General features: G+C 44.6%; 1 protein-coding gene and 1 pseudogene across 2 annotated transcripts in view; one reads left to right on the top strand and one right to left on the bottom strand.

Annotated features, from left to right (window-relative positions):
* RABGAP1 (RAB GTPase activating protein 1) overlaps window positions 1-17,377 on the top strand; it is an 855,191-nt gene that overhangs the window by 476,030 nt on the left and 361,784 nt on the right. The gene's annotated exons all lie outside the window — the stretch shown is intronic.
* On the bottom strand, window positions 10,468-10,814 carry LOC144757004 (small Cajal body-specific RNA 2; annotated as a pseudogene).

Here is a 17,377-nt window from a genome sequence, read left to right as displayed (position 1 = left end):
CTAACTGGATGTACTTCTCGTAACGGATGCTGTCTATCTATGTAAAACGGTTTACTTTCCGGAGGTGAGACGTGAACAAAATGCGGGTTCAGAAACGTTCGGTATTTGTGGCGCTGTTCTAGAATGACACTAATTAAATCGGTACCTAAACCTTTCCATTTATACTGGAGTAACTCGTTCAGGATATCATGTAACGGACCTGGATCAGAATGTTGACCCTCATACAATGTAATGAGGTGCTGAATCATATACATACCCGCCAGTCGCTGCTCGGCTGGGGGCAGTTTCAGAAACATTTGTGCCACTATTTCGTCTGGAAAAGTGGTAGAATCAGTAATCCATCGGACTGCTGATCGGGCTAGTTCTTGTTCATGCATGGTACTGAGTTCACTATAACCGATTCGTGATTTCAGAATGTGATCGGTAGCTTGAAATACTTGTTCTAGAGAACCTTGTTCTGGTGCTGGAAGACGAAAGACTTTCTTGTGTTCTAGGCGTAAATGTCGGTCTGGAAATCTAGATTTACCTACATACGCTATTCTGGTAGTATTCTCGTCGTCTACCTCTTCAGTAGAAGAGTCGTTTTCCTTCTCGCTTACTTGTGCTTCTTTACGAGTTTCGTGTAACCTTATTATTTCCTTACGAATTTTCTTGTACATACTCTCTATACTACTGAGTGTCTTGTGTCTACCCTCGGCTATATTATCACTCCACCTTGTCAGAACTTTCATTTCGGTCGGATCTTTAGTCGGACAATCTTGTTCCCTTATTAAACAATTAATTAGAAATTTTAATAGCATGAGCTGGGTCTCAGCTTTCCTTAGAGACATGATTTCGCCAATACTTTCTGGATCGTCTCCTGTACGGATGAAACGATATATTCTGTCTAGATCTTCTTTCATATTCGGTAGGGTGTCCAAATACTCGGTCACCCGTCTTACACGCAATGAATATATAACCATATTATCATCGCCTGGGACTGGATCATAACGGCATTCGGTAAGAGCTCGCTTGATATCTGCAACGGACTGATATTTGGGCGTACGCTGTAACGCACGTTCATGTAACTCGACTAATGTTACACGTTTGTGTGGCGGCGGGGTACCAGGAGGACCTCCCCCCGCGGCCCCTAAACTGGAATCGTCGACTGATACTCTTCGTGCTGGCAGAGTGACCGATGTAGCGGGAACTTGTATTATGGGCTGGACCGGGGGTACCGTAACAGGTGCTGTAACAGGTGCCCCGGTGGCTGGAAGAACAGGAACTACATTATTTACAGGAGCTGGCGGAACAGGATTTGCATATTCTGGGACTGTGTCGTCCAAATAGGACGAGAGAAAAATATCAGCTGCGGTCGGTTTGTGACGTAGCTTAATCGGAACTAATGGCGGCGGAAAATGACATGGTGCTTCCGGGGTTGCTTTTGGCAAGCCCTCGGTAAGAAGAGGATACATACCCTTAATAAGGGCATTTCTCTGTCTGTCTGACTGTTCGGCTTTAACTCGTTCACCTACTTCGATTAATTCCCTTTCCTGGGCTCTTTCTAAGGATTCTCTACTTAATTCTGACTTTCTGATTTCTTTCTCTGTTCTTTTGTGAGATTCTTTGCGCCATAACTCGATGGCATCTTTCTGGGACTGTCTGGATTTCTTTTTCCATAATGCTTCGTCTACTCGCATGATGCACTCGGCATCCCATGTACCTGATACAGGCCATCTATATTTCTCTTCTAGATCTTTGGTGTACTCCACCCATAAGTCTAGATATAATATGGCACTTATGCCATGCTTATGATACATAAAATGACCTGGACTGTCCCTAGGCGGGACAGGAACTGCTTCTTCGAGCAGGCCTTTTCTAGTTCTTAGCTGACGTAATTTTGAGAACAGAGGCATGACTGGACTGGAGTCTAGACACAATACTATACACAATGAACACAATAATTACTTGAAAAACAACTCATTCATACCACGACATTGAAAACACATGGAATAACATTTAGAAAACAGAATAACAGTTCGGACAAGATACTACCTGAAATACTGAGAACAGAACACATGAATTTTTCGAGAACAGAACTTACTAGAACAGACTAGATGCACTGCTGAAACAGTACGATACTTACCGGTCCCATAAAGAGACACGTCAGGACCCGCATCCACCTAAGTGGACACTTCGTGTTGGATCTGCGTACCCAAACCCACGGACCAGAGACAAATTAATTGACCCTGTCTAGATACTACCCCAGCAACGGTACTCACCGGGCAGCAAGAACGGAAGGCCTCGGACTGGACTGGACTGCTACGACGACGGACGGACGAACTTCGGACTTCAGTTACAGGTGGGCCTCCGGATACCTCGGACCTTGGACTCTCGGCTTGGGCTCTGGTCGGGACTCGCCGCGTTCCTCCACCGCCTCGTCTGGATGCTGGACCGCAACCTCCGTCTCCTCCGTGGACCTGAGGGATACTTGAAGCAGAAATATCTGCCGCTGCGCAGGATGGTTCCGTCACGGCTGCAGAGGATCAGGGGGCCTGCGTGGCTTCTCCGGCGCGTGGGGAAAGGGCAAGTCCCTATTCGGGCGCCATTATGTGGTAAATAAATAATTAATTACCGGTACTATTTTTCAGGATACTCATACAAATAGATAGCTCAATAAATAAGAGTCAAGATACGAGGTAGCTAGAGTTGACAGGCTTTAATTAAGCATAAAGGACTGGAACAGGACAGCCTGTACGGGGATGGGATGGCAGCTGCCTGGGGCAGGGACAAAGGAGCGCTAGCGTTTAATAACAGTGCACAAGTATATATAGTTAAAACATTTACATTACAGTCAATACAGTAGGCGTAGCAGTAGGCGGAGTTTGTAGCAGTCGCGAAAGATAAGGCATAAAGTGGGTGTAACAAGAGGTGTGTACAGGGCGTATACATAGACATGTGATGTAAACGTAACAGAATATGTCATAAATGGGGCGGAAACATGGAGGGGGCTACCTGAGCAGCTGGGACCTTTAACCTAGTGGTGCGCGCAAACTGGCAATGACGTGTTACTAGGGAGAACTGGGGGGCTATGACTTCTGCGCTAGAAGAGGAGACTAAAGTCTGGAGAGTCAGAGCGACATGTACCTAAAGCCTATCTAGTATCTGGTGTTTAGAGAACATGTTGATAGAATCCAAAAGTTATCAGGGCAAAGGCTAACAGACATTAAGACTGATGCATGCATAATCCTATATGTAGTGTGTGTGCAAGGAATATTCTATGAATATTAATACAGTATTTCTCTTACATGGAGACATAAAGGCTAGACCATGACGGAAACTATTGATGCGATTCAGTAGCTTAGGAATGCAGAGAAGGAGGGCTGGACTGATAACTAGAATCGTAACATACTCTTGGCAGACTAAGAGGCAGAGCCAGGCCGAGCCGGGCACTGCGTGGCAAGAAGTAAGCTAAGGGTCAGGGATACAGGTGGGGGCTGTATCGCTCCTCGGAGAGGGTTCAGGAAACAGGAGCTGAATCTGAGTCCGGGCCCTTTTGAGGCCTAGAAACGGGGACAATTCAATGAATTAACGTGCACACTGAAAAACGTGGCAACGTAGGATTACATAGGCCTGATATTCGTTGTATTCACGAGAACTGGAAACTGGCATACTAGAGATGGACACAACTGTAATTGCGTCTTTAATCGATCATAGGGGAATACATGCATATCGATCATGCACATATGACATAACATGGGGAACACGTAGGCACATATAACATGGCACAATTTACTTTTCCACAGAACACATAGTCGTTTTGTTCAGTGCTAGGAAATACTATGGCAATTTGTGCTTTGAGACAAAAAACTATTTTCTAATAGTTGTTGTAATGGTTAGGACCCAGCAGCTCCAGCAACAATAAAGTTTTACATAAACCATGTCAAAACAAGACACACATTGACAAAACCGAAAGGTTGACCACCAAAGTCAGACCTATTGGCGTTGCCAGTGCTTGCTTATTTTCATGTTTCCCATAATCTTGTTGAAACTGGTTACACTGATTTACCATTATGAATTTTGGTTGGAAAAACTAGCATGCATCCACACATTTTAATAAATGATGCTTTACATAAATGGTACCTAAAATTTCGCAGTACTTTAGCAAAAACGGAGGTAAGGTTTTAGCGGTTGCTTGAGATGGTTACTGTCTTAAGAAGCAGTTTTTATACAGTGGGTACCTTTGTGATTTCTGCCGTAAAGAACGTAGCATCAGTACACTTTCTCATTGCTTTACTGTCTCTCCTGAGAAGTTTGCACTGTTAGCTGTTCCTGGCTTTAGTACCTTCCAGTGGTACCTTCTCCATGTATTCACTTGCTCTGCATGTGATTTCTTTCCAGCAGAAAAAAAACTGTCTTCCGACTGCCTAGTGGTAATAGTATCAGCAATGTGCTTTGATGTAACATTCAACCCAAATGCAAGGTGTAGCTGTTGTAGAGAATCCGAAGCTCCGGGAAGAGAAAACAAATATAACACAAAGGACAGACTCATGGGCCTCTGCAAAGATTTGGACCCTGAAAACAATACATCTTATTGTAGTCAAGGAGCAGGAAGACCCCTCAATTTATCCATCCCAAACAGTAGGAGGAGGATTTCTTTAGACCAGTTTATCCTAGGGTCTTAACATTTTCGCTTTCCTGGGTCAACTGTTAAGGTGCCTATTTGTATTCATTGCATATACACATGCACGTCTACCCAAATTAGCTCCTCTAACTAGTCATCTCTGCCAGTACATTGTAGGCAACCATTCCATATTTTGCCTAGTACCAGCACACTATTCACATAGCTCTTGAGGAAATGTAGCTCAAATATAGTCGGCCAAACGAGGGCACTGAACCTTCAACCTTGACTCGCTTTCAGTTGACCTCATTTGGTGATACTGGGCAAGCGTTTTGTTTACTTGGTTCTCCGTTTTTTAATCTACTAAAATTGGTGGTACTTGGATAAAGGTTAACCCGTTACTAAATGCTACTTAAAACAAGTGTATATTGCTAAACCGCACAGAGGCACTGGGTTTAACCAAAACTTTAATAGTGTTTGTAGGGGTGATGAAGAGTTGTCTAGGCTTAAATATTGCTGTAAGTTAGATAAAGGTGCAGCATATTGGGAGACTCGTGGTTGTTTCGTGGGTGAGTTCAATGGTGCGTCCTTATTCAATGAGAACTGAGCTGACCCTGCTGTAGCCCCTTTGTTTGCCTCAAGTCACCTATCCTATTGCAGGTATAGTCTTGTGCCCTGGCACTTGAAGAGATTACCCTCCATTTAGCACCCCATGTTTCCTTAAAGCCATGCTTGGTAGTTCACAGTAAAGCATATACATTCAATGCTGGTGGAGGAGTGTGGCTCAATGGTTAGAGCGGCAGACCCTGATGCAGAGTTCTGGCCAGGGACCAGGGTTCGATTCCCGCCTCGGCGGGGTCTCGGGCTCAATTTCCTCGGGCCTGTTAATTCTCGCCTCGGTGCCTATTCTAATCAAGGGCCCCATGCTGCAACTCTGGGCAATAGCTTGCTTACCCTCCACACCGGTCCCAACAGCGCTAAGGATGCCTGGCTTCACCCTGGGGGTGCCCAGGAGTGGACACTTCACAGGGAAAGCCAGGAGGGGCTCCACAGCGGTATGAGTATCAGCGCCAGGAAGCCGAATAGGCGATACCGCAAGGTGACCGTCTGGTGACCGTGCGCTCTATAAGTACCATGACAATTACATTTACATTCAATCAGTTCAAAGACAAGTCTTTAGTGACATCAGGTAATTGAAATTAAAATTTACATTGAATGTCTTTCGTACAAACACCACAGCACAAGTCGTGGGTGGAAAAGGGTAGACTAGTACCCTCACTAATCAGAGGGGACACGTTGTGTTTTGCCCAAGGTAGAAGGAAGATCATGTATGTCCCTTTTACAACCGTATGAACACCCATGCAGTTACCTAGCCTTTTCATTACTGTTTCCACTGGCAATCATATGCCTTTGTGTTTACTTGCAATGTGGCTCACAGTATTTTTGTGTCACTAGACATCTTCGCCCTCCTCCAGAGGGGCCCATAATATGGGTAAACTGTCCACCACTGGCATTAATTTCTTAACAATGTTGGGAGTGTGGTGTTTTGCAGTTTAATGGTGTTACGAATTACAGCATAATCGAAGCAGAGCAACTAACAATTTTCTCTTTACAAGATATACATTAAACACCTTTTATGTACTCACTAAAAACTGCTGTTTTTGTCTGTAACTAAGAAAGGTCTTTGTCACTACGTACCCCTTTGTGTTTGGGGAAAACATGATTTACAAGAAGTAAAATGAATATAATACCTAGTTAAGCATTTCACTGCATAATTATATTTGTTGTTTATGTAAAGCAACTATACAATTAAGGGGGCCAATTCTGGAGAGCTGACAAAGCCTAACCATATAAAAAAAATTGTGTGCAAAATGCTAAAATTTTAATGCATCGCACAAGATAGTAACATTACTTGCTGTGACATCACTTCATGTGATTGTTTCTGTGCTTTTCCTATGCTAATTAGTCCACTAGCGATTTTCTTTAGAACTTGAGCCCTGCATACCATCATAAACCAGTCTACAAAAGCAGACTGGGGTGTCCCTTCTGTTTTCATTTCCCCTCTTCTCATTCCTGGTGCTGTTGAAGAAACAAATGCAGAGCACCTGGGAGAACGAGCTGGCAAACAGCACCGCGCCCACCAAATAAACCTGAGGCACGAGTGGCCAAGTGAAAAGACAGAAGTGGGGGTGGGCAAGATGCCTGCATGAAAACGAAAGTTGCATGGGTAAAGTAAGGAGCTTCAATGAAAGCCCTCAATAAGATAAGAGGTGAGAAGCCAAGTTGAGCGGGCCAGGGCTGTCTCAGAGGGGTTAGGAAGGGCAGACGTAGGGTGAGACATAAGGTGCACAGGGAAGGCAAAGCATGTAGGGAGGGAGGGGCACGAGCTGCTTGAGAAGAGAAAGCAAGGCACTTTACTGTAGGCCCAGGAAGCGAGGGTGACAACACATCTTGGGCCCGTATAAGGCCCAAGGTTAGAACAAAGAATAAAAGACCGAAATGGCAGAGGCCTAGAAGCAGATAAACCAGCGTCTTGCATGTCAGTGCTGTAAGTGTTCTTGAGCTGCAGTGCTCGAAGTGAATGAAAGAACTTCGAGGAGAAAGTAAAATGCCTGTTACCTGGCTATTTTGTAGCTGCAACCACGAGCTCCACTCCCAAAATGTTGGTCTTATGTTCCGGGGAAATGAAAGCGCAGACCCAAACTTTTGCACTGGTCCTTTCACTGCCAGTAAACTGCTCAAAGCCCAGCCCTGACCAGGAGGCACCGACATATAGGAAAAGTGTACCAGTGGGGCGAGCTAAGCCCCCTCTCTCATCCAAAGTCAGTCGTGACTGTACTGCAGACCATCAGTGCAATCACAGGCCACTACATTTCCGCACGTAGTGGCATGTCCTTCATTCAGACTTATTGACTGGCTTTGACTAAAGGGTTGATGAGCTGGGTATTGGGTTACAACAAGTCTTTGTCTACTTGTCCTTGGGACAAAATAGACATTAAAACCTCTTGCCCATGTGAGAAATCTAGATGTTGCGGCGTCGGGAGATAGGAATTCCCCACCCCTGTAGCCAAGACCCAGTCTCATTAAAGAACCACCGCCTAGTTCAGTGGATAAGTTCATGCAGTTTCATCTGATTTCAATATCCACTGGTTTTTGGAACTTTACTAAACTGGTCCCGGTAAACTTCCAGTTATACGGTGGGACTGGTTATTTATTGCGTATTTATCTTGTGTGACTTGCTTCTGGTGGGCGCGGTAAAGACGGGTAGAATATTTTATTGCAGGTTCGGAGGCGACGGGTTAACTTTTTTCCATGATTATATAGCGCGAACTTGATCTAAAGACATCGTAGCGCTTTAAATGAGCACTAGTCACATTACACAAGAATGGATTCATGTATTTGTTAAACTCGGGGAAAATTAAGTGATGTGCCCAGAATCACAGGATGTTGAGCAACACCAAGACTCAAACCTGGCTCTCCAGTTCTAAAGTTGCAGTTAACTGCTCTAGTCCGGCTCGCACAGTTAAGTCCCTCCGCCCTTGATTCTAACTTTGTTACTTGTGACCCTGGTGTGTTTAGAGTGGTATGGGTAGCCATACAGATGGCACGGGCGCAGTCATATCTCCGCATCCCAGGAAATCTCAAGTGCAAGCCAACAGCAGGATATATCGCACTGCCGGGTGGGCGGCAGTATGTAATGTGGGTGGGGGAGGAGCTGTAGGGCTTTCAGTGATGTGCACCAAGAATACTCGATGAGTCATCCCTGAGCCACTCACGTTGTATTGATAGCAACGCTGGTTACAATTTATCACCTAGTCGAAGTTCTGGGAGACTCATTTTGGTTTATAGAGCAAGTGAGGAGGGTGTGTTTTAGGACTCTCCTCTGTTAAGTAAACCTCCTAGTGGCACGTCTAGGTTAACAAGCGCTGGCCAGGCAGCTGCTGTAAACAAGCAGATGTGTCTCTGAGAGAGACAGACGGAAGGGGAAACAAATAGTGCTTCCCCAGTAATTAAAGGCTCTAGTGTAACGCCGCGGTTAAAAGTTCCAATCCCGCAGGGCATAGATAAAAGGAGACAGGGTGGCAACAATGAGGGAGTGACATGCCTTCAATGCAATCATTACACTGCCCTTGGCATAATTTGTGACGCAAAACAACACGCACGAATCAAAAGTTAAGGCGGAGCTGGGGCGAGGTTTCTGGAATCGTATCGATTCCAAGAAGCCTCGTATGACTAGAGCAGCGCATGCGCTGCTTACGTCAGGCCGAGACCTAAAAATGTCAAAGACCCATTCTGAATTGAAACTTACAATTTTCACCAGGAAATCTCCAAAGTTCCAGAACGCCAGCAAGACTATTCTGCTTCAGGTATCGGTCATCGGTTCTGCGACTGCTACAGTTTCAACAACACCACAGTGATATTAATTGATGTTAGCTATTTACTTGAAGTGCCCCTCTTGATTTATTTAATTATGAAGTACCTAAGTAGCATTTTTCTGTCACTCTTCAAAACTGAAAAATAGCGTTCCCATCTGGGGTTCGTCCCCTTCAGCACACCTAATATCCCTCTCTTCTCGAAAGAGAGGGACATTAGCTGTGCTGAAGGGGACGAACCAAAGATGGGGAATGCTATTTTTCATTAATATGTTTCCACTCAAGGAACAGAGTGTACCTTTTATGCACGCTTTAAACTGAGCACCATTTGATGCAAGATTTGAACACTTAGGAGTGCGTGATCCATTACACTGGTGTTAATTGGCTCTTCAAAACTACCCAGTTGTCAACAGATCAGTATTTCAGGACCATTTTTTCTTTTCTATATTGTATGTAGTATTTTTCTGGCAGCCTGCCATTCACTTGTCTTCCATGCAAAGTGCAAATATTCCCATTTGAACAGAAAATTCATTGGAATGTTACCTAATTGTAAAATATTTCCATATTGTTAAAATGTCTCGTATATCATTCAAGACATTGTTTGTTCATCAACAGGCACCAGAAGGCTTAATCTGTTCTGAGAAACAGGATTCATCTACAGCTAATGTTAATTTCTAATAACATAATTAGCTTAAACCTTCACTTAGAAATGGCATTAACAGCAGACTCACAATTTTAAGGATATAGAAATACAAAAAAAGGTTTAACATCTCCATCCTCTTCCAAGCTGTGATGTATTCAAACATAACATGCTCTATATTATTATCGGGAATTTTGATAATTCGCTCAACAACATTCCCTGTTCTTCCCAATGTGTGGCCTCATATTACTCAAGGGGTCTTTAGACAAGCACATCAAAGACAGAGCATCATCCTGCAATAGAGTCTGCAGATCTGAAATGATATATAAGCACATGAACTAACAAGTGAAGATTGTTTAATAGTACTACTTTCAAAATTTATATTAACAAGCATTTGCAATGCAATAGGTCTCGCATTAGGAAAGTTTGAGCCATTGGTATTGCGAATTACATTTTTTTTATTTAGCTATAGTAATAGCTAAAGTAATAGCTTTGTCATTTACAATGCCAATAGTTTTAACTTTCACAAATGTGACACCTATAGCATTTGCAATGCAATATGTGTTGTGAACCTGGCTGCCTTTTGTCCCTTCTGTGGAGTCAACTCATTAACATAGATGTCCCTGTTTCACTAATATAACTAGCTAATATAGAAACATGAATGTGTTGCAATCCACGCTTGATGAGTGACATTCCATTCACTGAGTGACGGTCCTTGGACTAATCCAAAATGGGAATAACGCTGCCAATAAAACAGTGGCTGAAGGGAGTTAACTCCCCCACTCTATGTATGCTGCCCAGTTCACTCTAACAAGTTAAAGATATTTCCAGTTGTGTTCAAGGTAAGTAAGTACTCATGGGCGAGTTCGGTGCTCTGGGCCGAAGCCTCGCACCCCCAGCCTAGTATATCTGATCGAATCATCACGTCTGAGCCCCGGAGGACGGGATCCGCTGCCTGATTTGAAAGCCTCTGCGCACAGGGCCCAACAACGGGGCTAGCGACCGAGGAAGTCTTCTCATCCAAGCCCGAGGCCGGCGGCGGAGAACCCAGCCGGTCAAATAAGATCAATGTGTAATGAGTGCTGAGCGGGACATCAAACACACGGTTCTCCCACACACAGAATCACCTCTCATGCACAGCCACACACACTCACAAACCCATTCAACCATCTCACCGCTCAGCACACGGCCGCTCCAATTTCTCGCGGGTTTATACACATAAAATACGCCCAGTGCATTCTGGGAATCATTTGCCGGGTCATCATTACCGAAACATAGAAGATGGACAACAAAGCTAGGGCCCAATTGCACGAGATAAGGCAAAATATATGGCACCTAACACCCGTTATTTGTCGAAGAAATTAAATCTATAGTGAAAAAATCTTTCTTTTTGTCTTAAGAGTGATTATTAAGGGAAAAAGGTGCAATGTTATGATGTTAATTATTCATATATACTAGACACATAAAGATAAGTGTTTTTGATATAATGGTTGACGGCTCAGATGTGCGCAATACGAACGTACGGTATCACGCTCTATTGATAGCTGAACAATTTTTCCTTTCAATCCGAGGGCTCGGTTTCATTTATAAAGATGGCGGCTGATCGTGCCAGGCCTCTGTCCGTTTTCACTGTTAGTATCTTTGAAATTATCCCTCACCTCTGCGATTGGCTAAAGCTCGCGGCCGACCGGAAGTCCCGCCTCCCGAGGTCCGCGAGCTGACGGCGCATGGAGCGCCCTGCCGTCCGGGGTAGCCCGGGTCCCCAGGAGGGGGCCGGGGAGAAGGAGGAGTGTGGCGCCTGTTGCGGGGCGAGACGCGCCGTGAGGAGCCCCGCCGGAAAGCGCAGTCGGTGAGTGGGGCCCAGGGCTGATGTGAAGTGCGTGCGTGCGTGCCTGTGTGTATGGGGGGGGGGGGGGAGAGAGTGTGTGCGAGCGAGTGTCTGTGTGTGTGTATGCGCATGCATGTGTGTATGTGTGGGGATGTGCACGGCGCGGGAATTGCTGTGAATGTGGACGGAGCCGACGTGCGCGTGCAAGCAGCTGAATCCAGCCGGGGAGAAGCGCGTGCACCTTCTCGTCCGTCCTTCCCTCCAGACAGCTGACTATACGTCTCCGTCCCTGGAATGCATCCTTTGGATGCTTATTCCAGGGCGAGACCTAAAAAGCGATGTGATTTAATATTGGAACCTTAGTCATATTTGTGCTACTTTACTCCACTGAGTATAGAATAGCAATAGACAATTACAGGAACACCTGTAACCTCCAGTCACATTTCAAGCAATCTGTAACAGCGCCTATTTATTGTTGTTTCTTCAACAGATACCTTTTCTGTTTGCTCCATTTTCTGTACCATTGTGGACATTTAATTCTGATGGGTCCTTCTAACCCCAGATTCTTCATCTTTAGAATAATCCCCAAGTGCCAGATTGGGTCTGGAAGATAATTTAGCTGTACTCCGACACGTCACTAGGTGGCTCCAATGAAGCTTCACGTTAAAGTTGTTCTGTCATGGAAGTGATCAAGTGGAGACGCATATAAGTGCCACACTGCTGCATTGGTATCTGTTCCTTTCTTTACTGTCATTCAAATGTGGATTTAGAGCTCTGTTCCCGTTTTCATCAGTTTCACAAGTTTTTCAAAATAAAATTACGGTGTGCAAGCAAATGATGATTTCCCCATCTAAACCTGCAGGGTTCAAACCATGCCATGACTTTCAATCAGATGCCAGTACCAGACTCCCATGAGGTGTGACTTTTGTATTTGAGTTCTGGGAGCACGAATTCAAGTCATGTGATGAATGTGTCCTCCTGCACCTAAAGGCGACCTGGGACTGTGAAGCAAAGTTGCACATCTCTGAACATCGAAAGAAGCCTTCACTTAAGTTCCACTCCAAGCCGAGGGCATGGGCCTATGTGCACACTCACGGCTGATCCTGCAACAAGTTTTCTTTGCACTTGAAGTCTTCTGGTAAGTCGAAGTCCAAATCAAAGAGGAAACACAAGAAGGCAAAACATGACCCAACCACATCCTACCACTCCATCTAAAAAGATCTCACTGACCCAATCCAGCAGTTGATCACAATGCACCCACAGTTCCTCAGGCCATTGGTGATGCTGCAGCAGGTTGAGGCCTTTAAAGAGACCATGGTGCATATTTTTGGCATTCTTCCAGCTCCAGCTGGTACACCTTTGGGCCCCAAAGATCCGCAGAGGCCTACTCTGTGGTTTCTGCTAGCAGATCTGTCATCTGTGCTATCTGAGCACCTCAAACATACCTCTGCTTTGGCACCAACTTTGTTGCGATTTCTATTCCTGCTCCAAGACATGTTGATCCCTCCTACATCAACAATGGTCCAGACATCACTGGTGCAATGGGGTATGCGTTGCCAACCCAGATATTTGACCCAGAGCTGAATTAATCTTGAGGCTGACCAAGGTACCGCTCCGACTCTTCTCTGGTGCACTCGGTTCCTGTACATCCTGATTTCTACTAAACACTCCCACTACCATAGAGCCGTCCTCCGAGGCTCCATAAGCTTTTTGGTTCTCATTCTGACCAGAGTTTGACACCACTTGGAGATTAGTGGTGATGGGGTCAAGTTAAGGCCATATTATTATGACAACACCGTCTATAGATGGATTTGCAGGAGGCTACTGTGCTTGATATTTCCCTTGAAAAGGATTGCCCCCACCCCAATTGTCCTGTCAGTGGAAGTGAGTGATACCTTTGCTGTAGCAGTTAGACGTGCTCGTGGACCTACAACTACTGATGAACTTAACACAAATGTTCCTACAGAAGGTTTGCAACCTGGGCCTGTTTCGGAGCCCTTACTCTCATTCAAGAAAGCTGTAGCAGACACTCTGGGCACTTGGTCTAGACCTTGCTCTTGCCCACTGGTAAACAGGCACCTGTCCAAGTGCTGCAGACTTTCATCATGCAGCATCCCACTCCTGATAGTTTTGAGGTCAGCAAGGTAAATACTAATTCGGTTTCCATGATACAACCCACCAGGACTGGGGATTAAGGCATTTGGAAAATGAATGTTTTGTTCAGCCAGCATTGCACTAAAGTTGGTCTACGCAATTTGCTTACTAGGCCGTTACACACATTCTCTCTGGGACATAGCCACTGAGATCTTTGTGACAGTTCCAGAAGAGTTTACATCTCCTTGGCTTAAATCGAAACCGTTCAGGGTAGTTCAAGATGCATCTACTTTTGCGATATAGTACTACTGATTGTTTGGTGTGAGCAATCTGCATTAGTGTGGTGCTCCCTCACCATGCATAGGCTTTTCTGGAGATGTACAGGTATCCCTTATGGATATTCCTTCTTTTGGATTGCGTGTATTTGGCGGAAAAGTTGATTTCCCGGAAATCTTCAAGGAAAGCCGGCCAACATCACATTCTGCCTTTTGATCTCTATCAGGCAGTTTCCTCATCAGTTTTGCCTCTTCCGTTGCTACTGTAGAGGTCTGACGTATAGGCAATATCAGGCCCCCCAACAACTCCTGCTGCAGTCATCACCCCAGTCCTTCCATGGATGGGGATGGGGATGTGGATCAGGCAGGCAATATGCAGATCACCATTGGCACCAATCATTCCCGTCCCCTGCGCATCAACTACAAGATGCATTAGTTTACCTTTAGCAGCACACACCATCCTTTATGAGAGTCGATATGACCGTTTCTCCCAGGATGGCATTTCATTACTTGTGGCAAATTGGTCCTTCAAATCTTCCAGCATGGCTATGCCCTTCTGTTTCTTTCTGACTCACCACAGGCTCCCCAATTTCAGAGTGACTCTTAGAGGAGCAACTATTAAGCTTACTGAAAGAGGTGCAGACTTGACTAGGAAGTAGGAATCAGTTGTCCTGCTATTTCCTTGCACCAAAGAAGTATGGAGGTCTTTGTTCTATTTTTAGAGCTTTGCCTTTCTGAATACCTTCCTGCAGTAGGACAAATTCAGAGTGCTCACATTGTCCCAGGTTCTGTCTGCCCTGAATCCGGGCATCTGGATGGTAGCCTTGGACCTCCAGGACACCTTTTTTCATATGCTCTGTAGTCCTACTAAGGACACCTGTGGTTCAAAGTTGCCCTAGAGCCTTTTCAGTTCGCTGTGCTCCTTTTACCAGCATCCTTTGGGTGTTCATAAAAGTGATGTTGGTGGTTGCCGCCCTTCTTTGTAAGTTTGGAAAAACATTTTTTTCCCTTACCTCGACAACTGGCTGTTACAGGCGGACTTGGCCTTTTCCGTCATACTCCACCTCCAGACAATGGCAGAAATTCTGATAACAATTGGGGTTCTCGATCAACTAATCAAAATCACTTTGTACTAATTTGCAGACACCTTCTTTTTTTGTAGAAGACAGTGCAATTTTGTTAGAGACGTCTAACCGCAGATTCCTCTCACCTTGTAATATTCTCCAGATATCCGGTAAATCTTGAGCATTATCTCTGCGCACCATCGGGTCCGCATTAGCATCATCTGCTTCAGAAGTTGCATTGCGGTGCCCGTATAAGCACCAACCCAGCACTGACATTGGTTTCTTTCTTTCCATGCCCACAGCGTGGATCCAAAGAGCTACCTCGTACATTTTTTACCAACTTTTTTGAACTTTTGTAGACTGTTTTTGAGCTAATTCTCCCAGTGTGCTATGGACCCGTACCCTGCTAAACCTACAGGGTTTAACCCTTGCGGGAATGTCAGACACATATCTGTGTCTGATCCCCACTTGGTCTGTCTCTGGTGCCTGGGATAAGGTGGTGTAGAAAATGACTGCTATGGTGGATAGTTCTCTGCGTTAGGATCTGCTTTGCATTGCCCAAAAATCAGCCTCTGGAAGGTGCGAGGGCTCACTCCACCAGAGCCAAGGCTGCCATCTCTGCTTTCTCAAGTAGAGTGCCTGCTCTTCAAACTGACATGCCGCAGCATGTGTGTTGGTGCACACGTTCACAAAGCACTACTGGCTTGACAGCCAGATTCGATTGGAGGAGCATTTCACCTCATCGATTGTGCAGGACTTTTTTGTTTGAACCCACACCAGACCCTCACTCTTGGGAAGTACTGCTTAGTATCTATACTGAAGGTGAGGAATGTGCGGTTAGAAGTATCCATCATAAGTTTGGAAACGTTCTTTGTGGTGGATACTTTGTCTAACTGCAGATTACTCGCTGCCTTCCCACCCCCCTGCTCTGTGTCTAGAAATGTCCCAAATTAGAGATCTGCACACTTGTATCTCTAGTTCCTTTATATTCTGCTTCCATGGATGTAGAACGAGTCAAGCAAGAACCTGACACTGATGCGCAGGGGTGGCAATTATATGCGGCTCCACTCCATCTCTGGGGTGGAACTAAATCTGCATCAAGCTGCAAGGCACCACCCCGCAGTAGGCTAGAGCACTGCGATTAGATCTTCCGGAAAGAGCCTTACCAAAGGGAAGTAACTCATTCTTTGTGTTTAAACAGGTTTTATTACATGTTTTTGATGATATACTAAAAATGAATTTTTTTGTAAATTAGGATAGTGGTTTTAAATGATAATTGCTCATGGGACACCTTTCCCAAGTTATCCTAATCTCCAAGGCTTCACTTGCTGTTAACTCACAAAGTTCTCCATGTTCAGGTTTCTATACATAAGCAGTGAAAGGTATCACTAAAAGGCTTTTGGAAAGGATACTAGGTTTGTATGTTGCATTTGCATGAATTGTGTAAAAGTTATTTTTGACAAGATACCTGACCAGGACAATGATGGTGATTCTTAGGAAATATGTCACGCCTAGTCAGGAGGAAAATATGAGCAATTTTTTACAGACTTGTGGGAAAATTTCTCTTTTTTGTGTTGTCCATGCAGCTTGGTATGGTGGTACTCTGACCCCTAAAACATTGTCAAATTGGCTTACTTATTTAAATTTCTTATAAGACCATAGTATAGGGTGCATAAAATTCAACTATAGCATAGAAAGTAAAAGGTCACCTGTGTATTGCAGTACTTATTATGCCAACCACTAGCGGGACAAGGAAAACATGGATTTAGGCCTATCATTGTAACCCTGCTGCTGCGGTTTAAACCTGCAGATCACCCTGTCAAAAAAAGAAAAAACCTCAGGCAGGGAAAAATACTTTCTTGTATATATTATAGGCTGCACCTCTTGGTGGGCACACAGGCTCTAGACGGTGTAAGGATTTCCCCATTATGGGATTTAAGGAGTAAGGTGCACTGGGGGATTGTTTGCTAAAGGGCAAGCAGGCCTTGAATCGCGCCTAGGTCCTGGTCAAAAGCATTACCTGTTTGGTACGTTTTCACTTAGATCTTCAAAAAATTAATATCTCCGGTATCCCCTATAAGCTTTTGCATATGAATTTTGTATCTATTTTTATGAATTGGAGTGAGATTGTTATTGTGTTGAGCGTTTGACTTTTTAACTGTTTTGATACCTTTAAGTGCTTTACACATTTTTAGTAGTGAAGCTTGTCTGTTCTGTGCCGTAGCTACCAGGGGTTGAGCTCAAGTTTTAATTACTGAAACCTGTGACTGGACCTAATAGGTTAGTGACTTTATAACTTGTGGTGGACTTCCATCCATCACATTTTATTCTTTTTCACAGTAATTAAATTAATGCTAAATAGTAAAGCTAAGGCTAGGTGAAATAGGCCATTATAGAAGAAGAGATAACGTTTTAGATACCATTCATAATCCTGTATTGCATGGCTAAATGCTATAAAAAAAAATGCGACATTTGATGCGTTTCACATCTCTATTACATCAGG

This window comes from Lissotriton helveticus, chromosome 5_1, assembly GCF_964261635.1.
Source record: "Lissotriton helveticus chromosome 5_1, aLisHel1.1, whole genome shotgun sequence".
Taxonomy (NCBI): Eukaryota; Metazoa; Chordata; class Amphibia; order Caudata; family Salamandridae; genus Lissotriton; species Lissotriton helveticus.
The sequence above is the reverse complement of the archived record's forward strand: the minus strand, read 5'-3'. Positions and strand labels throughout refer to the sequence as shown.